Source organism: Pezoporus flaviventris, unplaced genomic scaffold, assembly GCF_033815535.1.
Source record: "Pezoporus flaviventris isolate CSIRO_AGI_PZ_B2104156 unplaced genomic scaffold, CSIRO_AGI_Pfla_v1 ptg000223l, whole genome shotgun sequence".
Taxonomy (NCBI): domain Eukaryota; kingdom Metazoa; phylum Chordata; class Aves; order Psittaciformes; family Psittacidae; genus Pezoporus; species Pezoporus flaviventris.
Window position 1 is genome coordinate 622,393 of NW_026892771.1, and position 20,003 is coordinate 642,395.

Sequence of the window (20,003 nt, forward strand, 5' to 3'; positions counted from 1 at the left end):
GACCTCTAAGATCATCAAGTCCAACTGTTACCCAGCACTTCCAAGGTTATCACTAACCCATGGCACTGAGGGCCTCGTCTACACGGTTTCTGAACACTTCCAGGGATGGTGATTCCAGCACTGCCCTGGTCGTTACTAAAATTTCCTTCTCTTTGAGTAGGGAAAAGCTCCTCCGAAGGCATCTCATATCTTCTTTTCAGCTTCTAAGCACTTGGATTGGACAAGTAGCTTTCTAAAGCTCCTTCTAGATTCAAAGATCTACAGTAAACATCCAGTAGCAGCACAGAAATCATTCAGAAAGCAGAGAGATCTCTCTCATTTAGTTGCTTTGTAGTCATATTATGAAGGGAGATGCAAAGTATGACAAGTTCTTTACCATCAAAGACCCATCCTTCAGTCTGCATCCTGATTATTTTTGCAACTACAGTTAGGAATTCCCAAACTGTGCTGTCTATACATATCACCATAATGTGACCACAGAACTCTGCCTGTGTAAGTAAATCTCTCTTCAATCAACTATATCATTGGAAATAGTAATACTTCACCAAGTCAGACAGAAGCTGCCCACTGAAAAGGCTAAGCCTGACATAAGAGCCCATACAGCTTGCCAATATTTAAGCCAACGGTTAAAACACTTGCCACAGGATCTAGCTCAATGAGTTCAATACTCCTCAACTCAAGTGTGGAAAATACACCTGCAAGGAACTTCAGAGACCATCACGGTGCCCGGGAGTAAGCAGAAGAGACTATCCATGTCTCCAGGTTAAGGACACTTTCAAGTGTTATCAGTTAATGCTTTATAGCAATGGGAATCAATACACAACTGCTTTCTGGAACCACAAATACATAAATATTCACACTCCCATTCTGAAGAGAATTCATTTTACACTTTCATTTTGATGCGTTTCATATGCACTGATGGTTTCTTTCTCACACGCATTCATCAAGGTCCTCATCCAAACTAAGAAGGAAACGCAAATGCTTCAGCCAGCCAGCTGAAAAGAACACATAAAAAATGGGGGAATCATTCACACACATCCACAAACCTCACTCCTTAAGGCAACTAAAAGATATAAATCACAGCAATGATGTTTCCTAGTGAAAACAAAAAGCATTTTACTTAAATAATCTGAATACAGACAAATAGCAGCAATCTGACAAGGCACTGTTCTACCTGCCTTGGCAATCATACAGGCATGAAGGGGAAAATGAAGCAAGCACCCAAAATATGCAAGAGTAACTAAGTAAACGGGAAGATCCCCGATCATAAAATACAAATTAACCATCTCTCACCCTAATTACTAGCGAATTCCCAGTGTGACTTGTATTGTAAATAAGAATCCACATACCCAAAATACTTCCTTCATTAATGAGATCAGTACGAATCTCAAATTTGAGATCCCTGCAATTCAACCATAATTAGCAATTAAAGCTGATGTAAGTAAAATGAGACTATAGAATATGCACCAGCAAAGCATAAAGCCACAGATTTACCCTATTAACTGTTACTTCAGAATTTTACCTCAACTGCTATGTCCAGCTATTCCATACCTCTTAATATCCCTTGTAGATTTAGGGCAGAAGATGCAGTTCAACTACTCAGCTGTGAGTGGTGTATTTCTATAAGCTCCAGGTTTTAAGTAAGACACAACAGAAATGGAATCTCTAAAACCCAAATCCTCTATTTCAACTGCTAAACCAAAAGAAACGGAAAACAGCATATAAAGACAAATAACTCATCACAACAACCACATCTCTGCTGTTGTACATGCAACCTACTCTAACAGAAATGATCACAAGCTTCCAGATTGAAAAACTGGAAAGAAAAGGAAGCTCATCTCCATCTTCCCAAGCACTGGAAAGGACTGGATAATGGAAGATACACATTTGCTATTTGCATATACTTACAGCTCACCCCAGGAACAAATACAGCTTTGAGCTTCCCCTGCTTTGATCGGCATAAGGAGGTCAGGAACACTGATCAGATGATTTCTCAAGAAGTTGTGTGAAACGGGCCAACATGAATGGAAGTGCTTGTCGTGCAAGAAAGGACAATTCATCCATGCCAGGATGGCCACTTGGGACATACACCACTCACTTTATTCTCTCTCATGAAATACAAGCAAACAACTAATGAGCAACAAGTTACTCCGAGACTTCAAAATTACAAGTATGAAAGATCTCTAAGAACAAATCCCCAGCAAAGAGAAAAATTCACAGCAGCTCCAGCCTTCATAGCAGAGCTATCCGTCTGCTCTGGAAGATACTCCTCCAGTCACCAATATGTTCTTTTCATAAAGGACAAATAACAAACAAATACTGGTCATAGCTGAAATGTCAACATGCCCGATTCATCACTCTCTTCATCAGTTATGCCAGTCAAAGAGAGAACACCACTCTCACAGATTACTTCCCTCCCCATTAGCTCATACAACATCACTCCTCATCAGCTCAAGGGCCCCAGCTCAAGAAGGCAGCAGCATGTGGAGACTTGCCTGCATCAGAATGGTAACATGAACTCACCAGGATTCTTCATGTTCCTCAAGTATCTACATGTGCCTTTGCCAAATCGGCTCTTAAGGACTACTACTTCAGGTTACTTGTTTGGTAAAGCGAAATAATTCTCAGCTTTACAAAGCAACAGGATTGGTGGGAGGAAAAGGGGGAAAAGAAAAAAGTCACTTTTCACATTTTGAATCCCAAACCAGCAGCATTTTTAGCAAATAAGCCTTTCCCTCAGAACAAGAAAAAGCTTTACCAAGAACATTATAAACGTGACTGAGGAAACAAAACTTAGACCAAAGGTTTGCTTTATGCACAATACATACAAACCCAGCTATTACTACGGCATTTTTAGATACCATGAATAAGTGATGCTTCCTTTGAAACCAAACAATCATGCAATGTGACACAAAACCAACAAGAGTAGTACACCTTTTCTTGTATCATTACTAATTCATGTTCTCTTCAAGAGTATTTTTCAAGATGGAGTTTCTTACACCACCGTACAAATCTGCTTGTTTGACAGAGTTTGGAAAGAGAGGTAATAAAGGCTGCCCAGGAAGAAACCAACTCTACCCATTATGCCAAGATTTCTCTTCCTGAAGATCTGAAACACCACAGTTCATTATCCCAGCACCAAACCATACAGCATTTGAATTCAAATTCCAGTAGAGTAACTCCTGCTCTCCCACCTGAACCCCACAGCCAATTCCACCCTAGGACAACAAGCTAAATTCCTGCCCAATTTGCCCATCATCTTCCTCAGGAAACTAGATCCTTTCATCACAGGCCACTTCAGTAGAACCTCAACAAACCCCACCAGACAGGGCAGCTTCATGAGGGGGAATTTCAAGACTGAGCTCTAAATTCCCAGTTTCTCCCTTCTTAATACAAATACACAACACAAGCCACTACCTTCTGTGGTTAATGTAGAGTTTGTATTTGAAGTAATTACTTTTTAAATGAACGCAGAACTAACTGCATTTTAGCTCCATAAAATAATGGGACTGGAATAACTCTTAGTAACACAACCAGAATTTGTTCTGTAAAGCTCATAAAACCCAGCTGGCAATTAACCAGAGATGGATGATCTGCTCCACTCCACTGCTGCAAATATTTGCAGATGCAGTGAGCTTTAAACACCAATTTCTCTCCAGTGAATGCAACAGGCATTCAACAGGCAACTCTCTACCTTGAAATTAAAATGAACACAAAATCGTAGAATCAGTCTGGTTGGAAAAGACCTTTAAGATCATCAAGTCCAAACGTTCCCCAGCACTGCCAAGGCCACCACTAACCCATGGCACTGAGGGCCTCATCTATATGGTTTCAGAACACTTCAGGGATGGTGACTCCAGCCCTGCCCTGGGCAGCCTGTTCCAATGCCTGAGCACCCTCTGGGGAAGAAACTGTTCCTATTATCCAGCCTAAATCACCTCGGGTGCAGCTTGAGGCCATTAACTCATGTTATTCCAAGAGCAAAACTTCAAATTCCAAGCATTGGAAACAACCCGCCGGCTCAGGTCTGTTTCACTGACAACCATGGTCATTTCCTATGGACCTTGCCAGGAACATCACCAGGTCCTGTACCACCACACAGCTTCTGCATGTTCAACAGATGCTGAGAAGCGTTCCTGGAGGTTGGTAGCTATTTATTATATTGGAAGCAAAGTGCAAGACAATCTGAAAATTACCAACCACATGGATTAAACTAGCAGCACAAGACTGTGAGGATTCTTTGTGTAGCACTAAAACAGGACATCCACTCACTGCACATTGAAAGGTACCATTTTAAGGCTTCATGCAAGTACTCAATGCATGAGTTCACAACTGACATCAGCCAAAGATCTCCAGGCTGCCATGACAGACAGATCTGGCCACTCTGTTCTATTCCTCCTCCTATCACTCTCATATTCAACAGGTCAAGTTCCTTTTATTGATCCAGATAGAAACTCTGCAAAAATAAACAGCTTTCACTCAGCCAACAATGCTCAACGTTTCACTTGCTACAAGAGAGAGGGCTCCAACACCATGAGGGTAGGAGGGGAGGGACAGGACAATACTGACTTTGCATCAATTCTTTAAAGCAGCTTAACCTCTTCAAGAAACTACCCTCAGAGCCATTTGCTTGCCTGGATGTCAACGGCAACCATCTTGCCGTATTACTCTGCTCGGAGGAAAATTCATGCTCAAAAACTAAGGAAAAGGGATCAATGTGTGTACTCACAGCTTTATACATCAAAAAAAGACATGAAAATGGGATTTTTTTAATTTCATTTTTAAAGCAAAAGATTTTGATTTAATATTTCACAACACAGAATTACAGGTGCTACAGCCTCTCAGCTCATTGCCAGCCACCACCTCTAGAAAAGGTAATCTTAGATAAAACATAAGGGAGAACATAATCTTTCCTTAATGAGAAAAACCATGCACAAATTTAGAAGGCTGCAAGTAATTTTGTTCTTTTTATGTACCAAGGGGTTGGTTTTGACTTTTCTAGCTGCCTTTTTACTGTTTTCCTTTTGCTACCTAATACAGATAAGCTACATCATTACTACTTTTAACAAGCATCCCGAAATTTATGCAGCATCTTACATTTTCTTTAATGGAACTTAAATGTGTCATAGGCAACCCAAAGAAGGCCTGGCAGATAGGAAAAAAATCTATATATATATATTCTGGAAATACATATATAAGCCAAAACTTGCAGAACTCAGTGTACTGGCTCTGTACACCGAGTTCTGTATTATGTAGATCTGCAGATCTACGCAATACTAAATGTGAGGCACATTTGGGCCTTATACAGTTTGCATTTCTGGCCATTAATATTAATAAATGTGACTGTACAAGCAGGAAGTGGGGCATGTTTGCCTGCAGAGTTGCATTAAAAACTTAATCTCTTATAAATTCATTGCACATAACAGGTATGCTCATGGATTTCTGACATCAACACAGGCATCACTTCCGTTCCAAAGGTTTAACTGAAAGTAAATCTAGCATATGTAACCTGAAACGTGAAGAGGTTAATTGTCAGGTTCCTCAGGAGATAGATTTTTGTTCAGAATATGTATTTCAATTCAAGAAACACAAGCACACATCGGATTGTGGGAAAACCAATGGGAAAGACAGACAGCAATTGCTACAACGCAATCAATACTGATAAGGAGTTTATTTTATAAAGTGATATTAGTCACCCAGTTACACTGAACATGGAACCAGCAATTCACATCCTAATTACAAGTCTAAATATCCACACAAGTACACTTCAACATTCCATGACCACAGCGTAGATCCAAACAGGATCCTAATACTCCACTCAGGTGGAACTACCAGTGGCAAACTTGGAGTACACAGTCATCTGCATTTATGATGCACTTAGCAAGAGTTACTACAAAAAAGAACAACAACTCCAAGGAGTTTGTTTTTTAGAAGCCCCATAGCCATAATTACCACAGACCTCAAAGGGTTTATTAAGATCCCTCTGCCTAAGCACTATTACTTTTTTCCCCCCAACAACAGATTGCTCACAAAGCCAAAAATGGGACGTTGAGCACAGTAGATTGCAATATACTGTATTTCCATAATTCAACTGCACATTCATCACCCATTTGTAGCTGAACATATCTTTCACACAAATATCCATGGCCTAGGGTGTCTCCCACCACTCCAGCAAGAAAGCCTCATGTGACTGTCACCAGCAAATTCCCTTCAGCATGCTCACACCAAAAGGCACTTATTTCACCAGTTGCTTTTCCTTTTTCCTTTCTGCCTCCCACCTTAGGAATGGATGTTTTCAGATGCAGGTTTGCTAGTTAAGTTTTGAGGATTAAATAAGAAAAACAGACAACACCCAACCTTTAGCATTTGAAGACGGCATCCAAGCTCCAACCTGAGCCATGCTGCAAGCAGGGTTTCATGGCTGTGGTGTTCTCCTCTGTGGCTGTATTTCTTCTTATTCTTCTCCCAATTAAACATTAATTTCCTCATTCAGTACACTGTAGCTGCGCTATACTCCCCAGCAGCACTAACTATTGAAGCTCTCCAGATATTTCATATGCTGTCTTCCTATTATTTTGCTATAGTACCTGCACAAAAGCCTAAAACCCACATGGATGCATCACCCCCTAAAGCAGCTTACTGCCCAACATCTGCTCCTGAACTTCCCAACGCAAACAGGGGTGAGAACCCCTCTTTTCCCTGCAAAACACACAACTGAGAGGCTGTCTGCCTCATCATCTCTCATTTCTCTGTTACATTTTAGCCCCCAACAACCAACCCACGCCTGTAACAGAACGACACCGTGTGTCATTAGACTCCACACTCCTTACTCACCCCTGGGGAGGAACGAGAGGGAGAACGTTTAACCCCTGCTTGCCTGCAGCGCGGGGTGGGTCCGGCCTCACGTGCGCGCTACCTGCAGCACAGCCCTGTAAATACGGTGCCATTCTGCGAGGAAAACGCCTCCTTTCCAGCCCCTCGCAGCCCGTAAAGGGCCGGAATCCTGCAGCACGAACCGCTCACCACTTACCGTGGGCGGCTCGCTTAAAAATAAGGGATTTCTAATGGAAAAGGCGGCATTTGGGGACCTCTACCTGCACCCCCCGGGTAATGAACGAAGGGAGAACGATCCAACCGAGTACCCGACGCCCTCCCGGCCCCCGCCCGTGTGCGGCACCGCGATGGGGGGGGGGGGGAGCAGGGGCGTGGCTGCGGAGGGGGGGGGTGTCGCGATTCCCTTCCCCGACATGTCGCCGGGCGTCACCACCTCACGACCCCATCCCTCCCCCCCACCATCTGTCGCCGCAGGGGGGTGGCGGGGACACGTAGCCACCACACGGACCCGCGCGGCCTCTGGCCCTTACCTGTCGCGACAGGGCTCCCGCGCCCCCTCACAGCCGCAGCGCGCGGGGCGCTTCCCTCTCACCACATCGCCGAAGGAGAGGGGCGGGGACCGGCAGGAGCGGAGCGGGGAGAGCGGCCGGTCTCACCCCTCCACAGCGGCGCCGGCCGCGCTGCTCCCCTTTCACCGCCCAACTACCTCAGCACCTCCCCTCCCTCCCTCCCTCCCTCCGTGCCCGCCGGCGCGGCCTGCCCCGGGCCCCCACTGCCTGAGCCCCACACTCGCCTCCGGCGCGCGCCGCCGCCGCCTGACGGAGGGAGGAGAGCGGGAGGGGCGGGAGCGGCGGGAAGGAGGAGGAGGAGGAGGAGGGGAAGCGGCCCGGCGGGAGCGCGCGCGGCCCCGGGCTCGCTCCTTTCCTCCCTCCCTCGGCGCGCGGAGGTGAGGGGCGGAGCTGATTGGTTATTCATGAGGGACGGTGGGCGTGGTTATGTAAATCAGGCGCCCCTCTGCCCCCAGGGTGGGTGGCCATGGACGCGCCGCTCCCCGCCCGCCCACCGTACCTGTCGCGGCCGCAGCCGCACCGTGCCCGCCGCCTCCAGGAGCCCCGCTGGGGAGCGAGCGGGAGAGGGCTCACCGGGGGGGGGGGGGGGGGAACCGAGGAGGGAGAAGGCGGGGTCCGGCTGCGAAGGGGCTGTGGCAGCGTCTCCTGTGAGGGGCGGACGTGGCGGCGGCGGCGCGGGTCGTGCGCGGAGGGAGCCGCCCCGTGAGGGGGAGCGGCAGCAACGCGGCCCCCGCTGTGAGGGAGGGACGGCTGTGGGGCGGCCGGTGCGGCGGGAAGGGACTGTGAGGAGTCGGAGGAGGTGGCTCCGGCAGGGCCGAGGCGTTAACAGCGGCTCCAGGTCCCTGCAGGTACCGCTCGGAACGGGCCCGAGCTGGGCGAGGGGTGTTTGGCGGTGAGATGTGATGGGAACGCGGCCACCGGCCACGGTCCCTCCCGTGCGGGCACGTCTCTGCCGCGGAAGCATCCCCCTGCCTTTAATGTCAGCTGTGTTCAAGGCAGATGGAATGGTTTGGGTTGGAAAGGACCTTAAAGCTCATCCGGCTCCAACCCCTGCCACGCGCAGGGACCCCTTCCACTGGAGCAGCTTGCTCCAAGCCCCTGTGTCCAACCTGGCCTTGAACACTGCCAGGGATGGGGCAGCCACAGCTTCTCTGGGCACCCTGTGCCAGCGCCTCAGCACCCTCACAGGGAAGAGCTTCTGCTTATATCCAACGTGAACTTCCCGTTTCAGTTGGAGCCCATCACCCCTTGTTCTATTACTGCAGCCCCTGATGAAGAGTCCTTCTCCAGCATCCATGATGCAGATAAGAGATTTCTGTAGACACTACCTGAAAACCAAGATGTTTTGGTTCTCCCCTACAAGAGGTCAGACACAACTGAAGACCAGGTGCAAAAGGAACACACAGGAAAATAAAAGCTATATTACCTGTTAAAGCTATTATTAAGATGCACATTATTATTATTAAGATGCACATTGCAATCCAGTCAGTGTATCAGCATTGCTTAATTGTCCACTGTGAATGAAATAGAATAATGACAAATTTGGTTTTCTTATCAAACTAACATTATTTTTGGTCAATAGAGCACATGGTGAACACAACTTCTGATTTTATGTGTTTATTTCCCTATAAGATAGTAGTTACTGGAATTAACTGATTGTTAACTAAGATTCAACAAAGTATTTTGTTGTTTTTTTTATTCAACAAAATAGTCAGTTTATTCCAGTAAAAAATGTCCTCTTTCATTAAATGAATGAAAAGTATCTCCCCTCCCTTGGATGGATGCCTTGTTAAACCTTTGGCCCCAAAATGGTGAAAAGCTTCTCATCACATCTGTCCCCAGTGCCAAATTAATGACCAAAGAAATGAAGCAACAGGGTAATCTTCAGCTGTGAGTCAAGGAAATGACTTTTGCAGACAATAAAGTGCAATAGAAAGAATTCTACATGGGAAGTGTTAATAAAAATGGGTTGTTTTTTACGTGTGCTTGTTCGCAGAGCTGATAAGATGCCAGGTTTCTGGAATCAAGCTTGGATTGGGGTGAGTGAATGTATCACCTCTCATCTGTATGATGATTCTGTATGATGCCATCACACGTATTCTATGGTGAATAGATCACTATACCATCTCTGTCAGCCATCTCTTCAGTCCTTGGGTTTTGCTTTCAGAGGAGAGTGGCATTGCATAAACCAGTGCAAGAAGCAACTTAAAAAAGAACACGAGCACAGGAGGGAAATTTTCCAGAACTATTTCCATCTAAATCTGCATCCTCCTTCCTGCCTCTTCCATTACTTCCAGCAGAAGGGCTTTCTGTAATTGCTTATCTTCTGCTGCCCTTTTGTCTTCTTAAACCACATGAACTGGAGGGCAGCACATAGCCAGAATAAATCCTTATTTCTCCTTCAGCAACTTATTAGCATAGCAAATCACTGACTGTGCATGGCGACAGTACCAGGAGGAATAATAGTTCCACCTACGAGAAAATATTCTCAGAACTGATGTCAACTGCTTTATATACGTACCCATATCATTCGTAAGCAAACACATTGCAAGACATGGGTTTGTCAAAGAGAGGGAGGATCTGAAGCTTCCAGTACATAGCTGAGAAGTCAGAGGGAATGAGACAACAGCAGAAGACCAGCTTCCACACTGGAAGAGGAGCCACAGTGTGTAAATACTTAGGGACTGTGTCCAGTCCCGATGCTGTGTTAGTGTTGAAGTCCCTGAGGCAGAGGAGAGGATTGAACAGGAGCATCCTTGCTCTCCACCAATGGCAGCCTCCCCTGCATTGTGCAAGAAGACAAATCCTGCTGGAGCACTCTGGAAATCCCTTCTGGGACACACAGGCACACTTAGTTCCTGGATCCTGGCTGTCCAAGCTCCACTGTAAATACAGCACCAAACTGCCCAGACGTAGAGGCTGTGTTCATCTGCACCTACACAGAAGCACAACCACAGGTACTTGAAGTATAACGACACAGATCACCTACAGCATTTAGAGCCTTCAGAGATCAGCCAAGGTGCAAGGGGGAGTTTTGAGGATCACTGTTCCTGACTTTGGTCCAGAAATCCCACCCAAGTTCCATTTGGTCCCATGCACCCCTTATTACATCTAGCCCCTTAGCACTCAGACATCTCTGGTGAGCTAGGAGAAACCCTCAGCCACCTCTCTGTGTTTTGAGTGGTTGTACTACAAGCTGACACAAAGTTTGCACAACAGCAAAGAGAAAAACTTGGCTGCAATAAACAAGATGTTGTCTCTTAAACAGCCAGAATCCCTACAGGAAGCTATAAAAACACAAGGTCTTTGTAATCCTATGTTCCATCAGATCCTCTCCTGGATGGATTCTACTAAGCATGACCATATAAAAATCAAACATTGCTTACATTATTTGTTATCTAAGAAATAGATGCCCGAGAATAAAATATTCTAATATAATCCTGTAAATGGGAGACACTAATTTTCTTCACACTTCAGCAGGCTGAAAGAACACCAGGTCTGCCATCCCTTCAGTAACTAATGAAAGGCACATCTATTTGCGGAGCCTGGGGAGGTTTGAAATAGATTTGGGGGTGGGGTTTTTTTTGCAGAAAAGGGCAATTTCTGGTTTGCTGGTTGGTTCATTTTAGTTTCTGCAGTTTTTGGCAAGAGCACCTTGAGATGTGGACAACAGACTCTGGATTGTCTAAATACACATGTGCTCTGTGCCCCTTCTTCTACCACCAGAGCTGCATTTCAAGGCCCTTCATTTGAGCAACAGCTGAAGTTGCTCACAGAGGAGAAAAAAGAGTAAGAGGATTAATAAAGATACCTCTTTTTTCCTGCAGACACCTGTTTTGGAGTGGATGAACTGCATTTTTGTAGTCTCAAAGAGGCAGGTTCTAGTTCTTTCAATAACAGAAGCCAACAGAGGCAAAATTTGCTGCCTGCAGAGCTCCGTTTCCTCAGAAATACGTATAACCAAGTCCCAAACCTGCCTTCAATGTGAGAAAAAGAACGTTAAAGGTCATGTAGAAACAAAGAGCTGGCAACACGCCGCAGGATATCAATCTGACATCAAACGGCCCTGCCTGTACCAGGAAGCAGCTCGAGCCGGTCACATTTCCCTCCTGCAGCGGATGGAAGCACAGAAAAAAAGAGCCACCGTGTTAGATGTGATTAAGAGGTGTTTGGCCAAGAAAAGGTGCCCCAAAGGGCTGTCCCAGTGGGAGATTCCTGACCTCCAGAGAGATGTAAGTGTGATCAGAGACCCTTCGTGGAAGGTGTTGCCCACTGTCCTCAATTTTCAGTGAGAACATCAGTGCAACAGATGACCCTGTGAAAGAAAGGGATTGTATAAGACGTCAGAGCGCTGGTTTGGGAACAGCGAGCAAGAAGTGCTTTTGGGTGAGACAGTCAAGTACCCTGTCTAGCCAGTGTTCCCTCCTGCCCTAAACCTCCTCAATTGCTGCCTGATGCTCTTGTGTTCTCTTCTTCAAATCAGATAGTTGAGCACGAGTCCTTAGTCATGAACCACATGCACACACCTCCATTCAGAACTCTGTTCAATAGGAAACACCTATTATTGTCCTTGCCCAGCATAAGCATTACAGGAGGCAATGTTGCGTCAAAGCCAGGTTGGATGGGGCTTGGAGCAACCTGTTCTGGTGGAAATTATTCCTACCTGTGGCAGAGAGTTGGTACTGGATGAGGTCCCTTCCAACCCAAACCAGTCTGGGAGTTTGTGATTCTATGTTTCCACAAGAACACTGTGTGTCAAACTGTAATTTGCAATTTTGAAAGAGAAGACCTATTTATGCAGCTCATAATTTAGCAACAATACCAATCTCACCGTTTTCCTCTCGAGAGGCACTGCAGTGATTGCATGGGATGCAGATAACATCTCAACTGATATGACAGACCTCTGGAACGCTGGTGAGCACCCATCAGCCTTGTAAACAGAGAAAAACCTTTGTAATTGTCCCTTCTGCTCTGGTAATGTGACCCAGTTATCACAGTCCTCATAGACAAAGATTCAGAATTTGTATATACACGGGATCAAACCAAAATGCCACCTTTTGGTGATTGCCCATTTGATTATGCCTGAGCTTCTCTCAGTTTTTTAGGAGGTCTTGAGATGGCTGTTACAGCCCAGGGATGACAATCAGCCTGACGTGCACTGGGAGCAGGAAAACCTTCCCACCATTTCCTACAGCCCTGGCACAGCTCTTCATGGGCTGTGCTCACCAGCTACTGAAACACTTTGGGATTACATGTGATGTTCATCATCCTGAATAAAGACAAAGCTGCACTGAGAACAGCTGAAAACAGCATTTCCAGTTTGTTTGCATCCATTAATTAAAATTTCAGCACATTATCCTCTGCAATTGGTGTTCCAGCATGCTGGAAGGACACTATATATGGACTGGGATGGTCTCAGGACACAGGCAGAAGAGGACTCATTGGCAGACCAACCAGTAGAGCTGGAAAACTTAGCAAAGCTTTTCAGGTTTACTTTGGTTGGTTGGGATTTTTTAAACTCTTGCTACTTCTACAGACACTGCTTGTGTTAAAGGGGTTCTGCCCCCAGAATCTTCCCTCACTGTCCTGATTGCTCCAATTAGAAGACATTACTGGTAAACCTTGCTGAAGCTGGTGCCAGAAAAAGATGATGTTTCTGTGTTATTTGCTGCCTGTCCTCTTATCCTGGAGCGAGCTAGCACATTAGAATCATTGAATCAACCAGACTGGAAAAGACCTTTGAGATCATCAAGTCCAACTGTTACCCCAGCACTGCCAAGGCCACCACTAACCCATGGCAAATGTTTGTTCATTGAACCATGAGCAGCCTAAGCGAAAAGACATCAACCACCTTCACATCTGTGTAAGGTCAGTAGGAGACACCAGGAGCCATTTGTTCTCTGTGCCTGCAGTGAACAAGACAAGGGCTTCAAGTGCAGCAAGGATGATACTGGTTGGAAATTAGGACTAATTTCTAATTGCAAGGATGGTTAGGCATTGCCATAGGCTGTGTGTAAAGATGATGCAGCCATCCATGGAGACCTGGAAGAGCAGCAAGCATTTGTCAGAATTAAGAGGGATACAGCTGGGTCCGATTTTGGGCACTGGGGTGACAACTTGTAGAGTTGATGTAAAACAACTATGTCCTTTTGCTCATGCACCAAGAGGCCACAGAAACAATCTGCAGCAGACCCCATGGGTATCTGTATGGAAGAGAACGTTGCTCACCTTCACCATCACAAAGCTATCACTAAAGCAGGGATAATTCTTTCACAAGCCAACAAAAGTGTGTCTACCTAAAGTAAAACTGTCATGAGTTTGATAAGTTGATTTAATATGCTGTGTTTTAAAGAGTGCAGGTTTAGTCTTAGCCATTTTTATGAAAGGGAAAAGCTTTGATTCGCTCAATTTGTTTCTGTCAAATACACTGTAACTCCGAGCAGCCATGGAGTAAATGATATTTAGTGAAACTGCTAAAATAGTCCCATGTGTTGCATTAACCCCTCACAGTGCTAAAAGAACATGTCAGATGCTTTTCCAGCAGAGCATGTCTCCTGTGCAGCAAGAAAACAGTATTGATGGTTTTACTGTTTGCCTACACCAAAATCCAAAACACTGCATGAGAGCACTGCCCTGAGCAGAGATTGTGTCAACTGAACAGCAGCACTGATGAAGGGGAAATTGCCCAAAAGCTTCTGCTGGACATCACATCACCAAAACCCTTACTGTCTTCCCTGAATCCCTGGGTTTCAGCTTACGGTACTGAACCCATTGGAATCAGCTGAGGTTCTCCCACCACATTCAGCAAAGACCTGACACCTTTAGGGGCTGCTTTACATGGAGCTGATGATCTCAACCAAGACCTACCAAGCGCTCAGGTCCATGAGGTTTTGAGAGCCCTCAGCTCCCACTGAAACGAGTTACAGGCATGGAAGCTGCCGCGCTTTGCTGAAGGGAATCTCAAAGCAGGAGATGTGGAAATGCTCCTGCCCGGACATTGCTCCCAGTCAAACCAGCACAACGAGCAAAGAGGAAGCCTCCAGCCTCCATCGCTGCTGCATTTTGTGTGAGCACATGTTAAAAGCATCCTTCCTACCTCCAGTAGAATCTCCCAATGCCAATACACTATCCCAAAAGGGCATCGTTATCACGAACCACAGCAAAGCTCCAAAGCCTTTTTTCATGACATTCCTAAACTGTTTGCTCCACCCTGATTCATTTTAGGAAACCGATAAGACAGCTGTGAAAATACAGCACCGTACAGGACTCTCGCATTACAAACCAGCTGGCAGCATTTGCACTTCTTTTTTAATCCCAAGGGAATAAGGTCTGTTGTTTATTCCACTTTTCCAAAGGCACATGAGCCAAGCTGTAACCCTCCCTTCATTAGCACAACCGGTAATGTTAAAGTAGGTGGGCACTGCTATAACATTCTGGCTTGCAATGATCAGCAAAGCAGCTGCCTCCAAAGCACCGGTGGGCTCTACTCAAAGGGATGTCTTATTATGAAGGGGCTTCGGGGCTTCCCTTTCATGAAGTGCTCCTCATTGTCACTGCTCCTCTTCAGTGTCTCCTGTAACCATCGCTGCGTCTCTCATCTGACAGCTTCCTGTCACCAGGCGGTAGCTGTAAAGATCTGCAAAGCCGCTGTGCTCGCCCCAGCACCTCCTGATAACACCTGATAACAGCAGCTTCTGGCACAATTTCCTCCACATTCCTGTATCTTAAAGGCAGGAACGGGACCGAGGTGCATCCTGCTCGGCCTCCTGCGCTGTGTTCCTGCCTCCTTCCCAACCGCCCCGCTGTTTTACTGGAACTCCGTCTCATGCTTTGCTGAAGCACAGTGTCTGCCATCAGGCCGTTGTTTTACACCCCAGAGATGCCTGCAGTGCAGGGAGATCCCTCTGCTAGAAACGTTGGCACTCTGTGGTGCAGCCCGGGAATCCAGATCTCCGGGGCAAATGACAGTGTCGACGCACTTGAGCTGAATTTACAAGTGAAAAAGGATGCTTTGATGCTGCAATTTCTTTCTAATGGTTTCCTTATTTCAGCTGATTCCAGCTGTCTGCTAAGCACTCACTATCCCAACCCTTCCCTTTCCCATCTCTTGTTTTGCACTGATACTTAACAGCAGCCCACACATGAGAGTCATTTCTTCCTCTTGGTCCAGATGCAGTGCCTGCAGCCTAGACCTGCAACTGAGAAACAGACTTTGGTAATGGGCTTACAGCTGAATGAAGCAGCTCCAGGGAGCTCCAGATTGCTGCCTCTGCACTCACTGCCTGCATGCTCCTAGCACAGGATCCCAGGAATATCTTCAAACCTCATAGCAGCCTTCCAATATCCAAAGCCTCTTAAGAACAGACTGGGCATAGGTCAGTTGGTGGGAAGCAACTGCATTGTGCACCACTTGGTTTGTGTATTCCAATTCCTTATCATTAGTATTTTCTCTTCCTTTTCTATCCTATCAAACTGTTTGCATCCCAACCCTTAAATTTTACTTTCTTGGTTTTATCCCTGATTCTCTCCCCCATCCCACTGAAATGTTTACCCAGAGGAAATGTATCCCTTCACATGCAAACAAATACAGAACAGCTTCTAAATCTTGCAGGGATCCTGAGAAAAGGGAATCTGGGGGCTGGCTACTGCAAGGGATGTACTAGAGATGTTCTGCTGCTTGGGCCGTAGGAAGGGTTTCCATGTGTAAATCCCTCTGATAATATCATTGCTTTCCTCAGCATCCCTTTTGAATCCACAAAGGGCTGTAAGTCAAGGGAACAAGGGCAGTGTGGCTGCATGGCTCCTGCGTCTCTGAGCCTCTCCAGGGGTTCCTTCTCAGACAGAGGGTGATGTGATAGAACAGACCACTCTGTAGACAGCCAGTGCTGCCAGCTGAGGTGACCCCAGTAACTCAGAACACCACTGGAGCCCTGCAGCTCCTGCCCATCGCTTGGCCATGCCATTATTCCTCCATTATGAGTATCTGTTGTGTAACATCAGATACTTTGCAGTTAATTTTTTTAAGGTAAGTCAGATTTGAACAGAATCAAAAATAAGCAAGAGCTAAAATATCTGCAGTGCTGGGGCTGTGCCAGACACCCACAGATTGTGTACCCTGTACTCAAGTCTTGTCAAGCAGCTCGGCACATCTTTATTCTAATCATTTACTTTCATTTTATGCCTAACAGGGAATTGTCCTGATTACTCAAGCAAAGCACAGCAAGAGAAGTACAGAGGCCATGGAGATGCTGCTTCTGGAGCCAGGCTGAGAGAGCTGGGCTGGGTCAGCCTGGAGAAGAGAAGGCTCCTGAAGGGGAGACCTGAGAGCAGCTCCAGTGCCTAAAGCGGCTGCAGGAAACCTGGAGAGGGGCTTTGGACAAGGGCCTGTAGGGACAGGCCAAGGGGAATGGCTTTAACCTGCCAGAGGGGAGACTGAGATGAGCTCTTAGGCAGAAGTTCATAGCTCTCACCACAGCCAGAGCCGTGGGGATCTGCTACTCTATCACTTGGACCTGATGCAGCCGGAGCTGGCATTTTTCCTAGAAACTTCCTAACAATCTGCCTGCTGCAGTAAAACAATCTAAAGTTCTCACAACACCGCAAAACCCTTGTACAATGCTTTTACACACTGTGGCATAAGCGACTCTGCCTAAAGTGATCATCATATGCTGAAGGAAAGAGACTGGCCGCTGGGTCTAGAGAGTGTGGATCGATGCCAGCCAGGATTCCTGCTCTCCTGTGAAAGCCACAGGAGAGCTCTGTAAGTGGAGCTGCTCTTTGTACCCACTCCAGTTTGGAATGAAGAATGTTTCCATACTCAATCATAATATTTTTTCCACCTCTTCTTTGCATGCGAATATCACAACAGCAGCCCCTCACCACAAACAGTCAGCTTCTTGCTTGGATTCATTTCTTGGTTTATATACATTTATACTGTTGAATATACATTTATATGCTTGTATACTGTTGAATATACATTTATATACATTTATACTGTTGAATGATTCTTCCTATTGAAGAAGGATTTTAGGAATAAATTTAGGGAGACAGACTTAAATCTTTTAAGATATAAGACCCGAAAGAATGAACTAGCCCTTGGAGGCAGCACAGCCCAAAGCATGGCAACAACCTGGATGCAGAGATGAAGCTAGTAGGTGCTCAGTATTCACCTGCCCAGCATATCTCAGCACAATGTGTAGAGTTTTATTCCCCCCAGGGATATGAACAAGCCTTGAGAAGGCAGCAGAAGACCAGGAGGGTCTGGAGGGCTGTAAGGTAGGGCTGACACACACGCTCTGCAGGTTTACACAGACAGACCATGTGCACAAAGGGTTATCAAGGGTTTGCTCTGCTTTTAAAGCCTGTATGACACTAGGACACTTCTCCCAGAGGCGCAGAAATGCTCATCCAACAGCACTGTGGCCTCTCAGATTTAGGAGGTGCCTTTCAAATTGGACTTGAATACTGAGAGTCACAGTAAAGGCCATGCAGAAACAAGAAAGGCAGAGCAGAGCACAAGACATGGCAACAGCAAGGTTTAGGCACAGAGATGAAAATAATCCAAAGGAATAACTGCTCTTCCACCAAGGAACAAGAGCAGCCAGGTATGAAGGAGAGGTGACCCCTTCAATTTGCCACTGCAAGCACCCAGGACTAGGATCATAGAACCATAGAATGGTTTGGGATGGAAAGGACCATCCAGTTCCAACCCCCTGCCATGGGCAGGGATGCCTCACACTAAACCATGGCACTCAAGGTTCTGTTCAACCTGGCCTTGAACACTGCCAGGGATGGGGCATTCGCCACTTCTCTGGGCACCCTGTGCCAGCGCCTCAGCACCCTCACAGGGAAGAACTTGTGCCTTATATCTAAGCAGAACTTTCCCTGTTTCAGTTTGAACCCATCACTCCTTATCTTATCACTCCAGTCCCTGATGAAGAGTCCCTCTCCAGCATCCCTGTAGCCCCCTTCAGACACTGGAAGCTGCTCTGAGGTCTCCACGCAGCTTCTCTTCTCCAGGCTGAGCAGCCCCAATGTTCTCAGCCTGTCTCCATACGGGAGGTGCTCCAGCCCCTGAGCATCCTCTGGACTTGCTCCATGTCCTTCTTATGTTGAGGACACCAGAACTGCACAAGGTGCTCCAAGTGGGATGCAAAGGGAATGCTGATTGTGCCAAAACAAAGAACACTGTGATAATATGGTCAGGTCAAAGGTGGAGTCTGGAACAAGGGGAAAGGTAAGACCAAGGCAAAGCCAAACAGGAACAGTATTAACTGCCCACATTAGGGAAATGCCAAGGGCTGCTGTTCCTCTTGGAGCAGCAAATGCGTTGGACCAGTGGCTGCCGAAGGTCACCCTGAATTGGCCACAACACGTCCTTACATCTAGAGACCCATGAGTCCAACCCCAGTGTCACGCTAATGTTCTTCTATGGACAGTGCTTGAAGTTTGTCTCTGTCCTACCTCCCAGGCTGCCCACCCTCAGACAATGATTTCCAGCAGAGGTGACTTACATTCTGATACTGAGTTAATGATTGACTCTCTAAGTGTTCCTGACCTCATGTTCTTAATAAACCTGCAAAAGAGTGTGACCTGGGAGGCAAAAGTCACCTTGTAGCCTGGCACCTGTGTCCTGACAAAGTTTGGTTGCAAAAGGTTAGGAGTTAAATCAAAGGTGAGAACAATTAACTTGAGAGAAAAAGGTTCCTGAAATCAAAGCATCCAAGAGCTTGAAGTTTAGGGAGTCCTGAAAGGAAGAAGCCTGAAATATTGCTTAAGAATTCAGCTTTGAACATGAACTGGGATATTCCTAGAGAGAATAAGTTGGGATTTCCATGTGTCCTGGTGCAGCATTACCTATGCCTTGTGCTTCATTCCTTACAGATGGGTCATAAAGAAGAGACTCCTTGTAGCTTAGTGGCGTGATTTACTCAAGGATGGATTTATGAGAGTAGGAAAATTAAGCAAACATAAAATACACCTCAGAAACTGAGTGACTCTGATGGCCAAGAGCCATTTGTGAAGGCAGCAGAATGATTTTTCATTGCTGGAGGATAACAAGACCCTGGCAGGAGGTACAGGGAGCCCAAGCCACATTTATGGGAGAGAGGAGGTTCCCAAGAGGTGCAGGACCTTTTCTTACTGGAGTATGAGGTATTTTCTCACTTATTGTTCTTTCAAGCATCAAGCAGATCATTCTTACACCGTGGGGAAAAGGGACTGTCTGAACTAGTGGCTGGTACCAGCATTTCTGGCAAGCCAGAGAACAGGATATGACACTTGACCCAAACCAACACAGAGAAGAACTGACCCAGAAAATTTAAGGTCCAGATACACTTTTTGTGTGCCAAGAAAATACACCCAAAAGGGTTAATGTCACCTTCCAAAATAGAGGCCTTCAGTACTCAGATTATCATCCCTCACCTGGAAATTGCTTTCGGGGCCTTCTACAACTTCCACTGCAGTCAATGGGGATGGGTCTTTGAAAGACTTCCAGAGGAGCCATTGAAGTTCCTTTTGGCCACCTTCAAAACATGCTCTGGAACCTGTGTGTATGAGCAGAAAAATACTTGAGCCAGTGGAAGAGGAACATTCTTTGTC

General features: G+C 46.2%; 1 protein-coding gene across 10 annotated transcripts in view; it reads right to left on the minus strand.

The window, feature by feature from the left end:
* The window catches only part of TANC2 (tetratricopeptide repeat, ankyrin repeat and coiled-coil containing 2), a 222,719-nt gene extending 215,261 nt beyond the window's left edge, over positions 1 to 7,458 (minus strand). For 9 of the 10 annotated variants that reach the window (XM_061442258.1, XM_061442255.1, XM_061442252.1 and 6 more), the window contains exon 1: positions 7,365 to 7,458. The gene's annotated coding sequence lies outside the window, so the exon portion shown is untranslated. Of the gene's footprint in view, positions 1 to 6,834; positions 6,857 to 7,364 lie in introns of those variants that run through there. The other variant, XM_061442250.1, reaches the window with a different exon arrangement.
* Between the last annotated feature and the right edge of the window lie 12,545 nt (positions 7,459 to 20,003).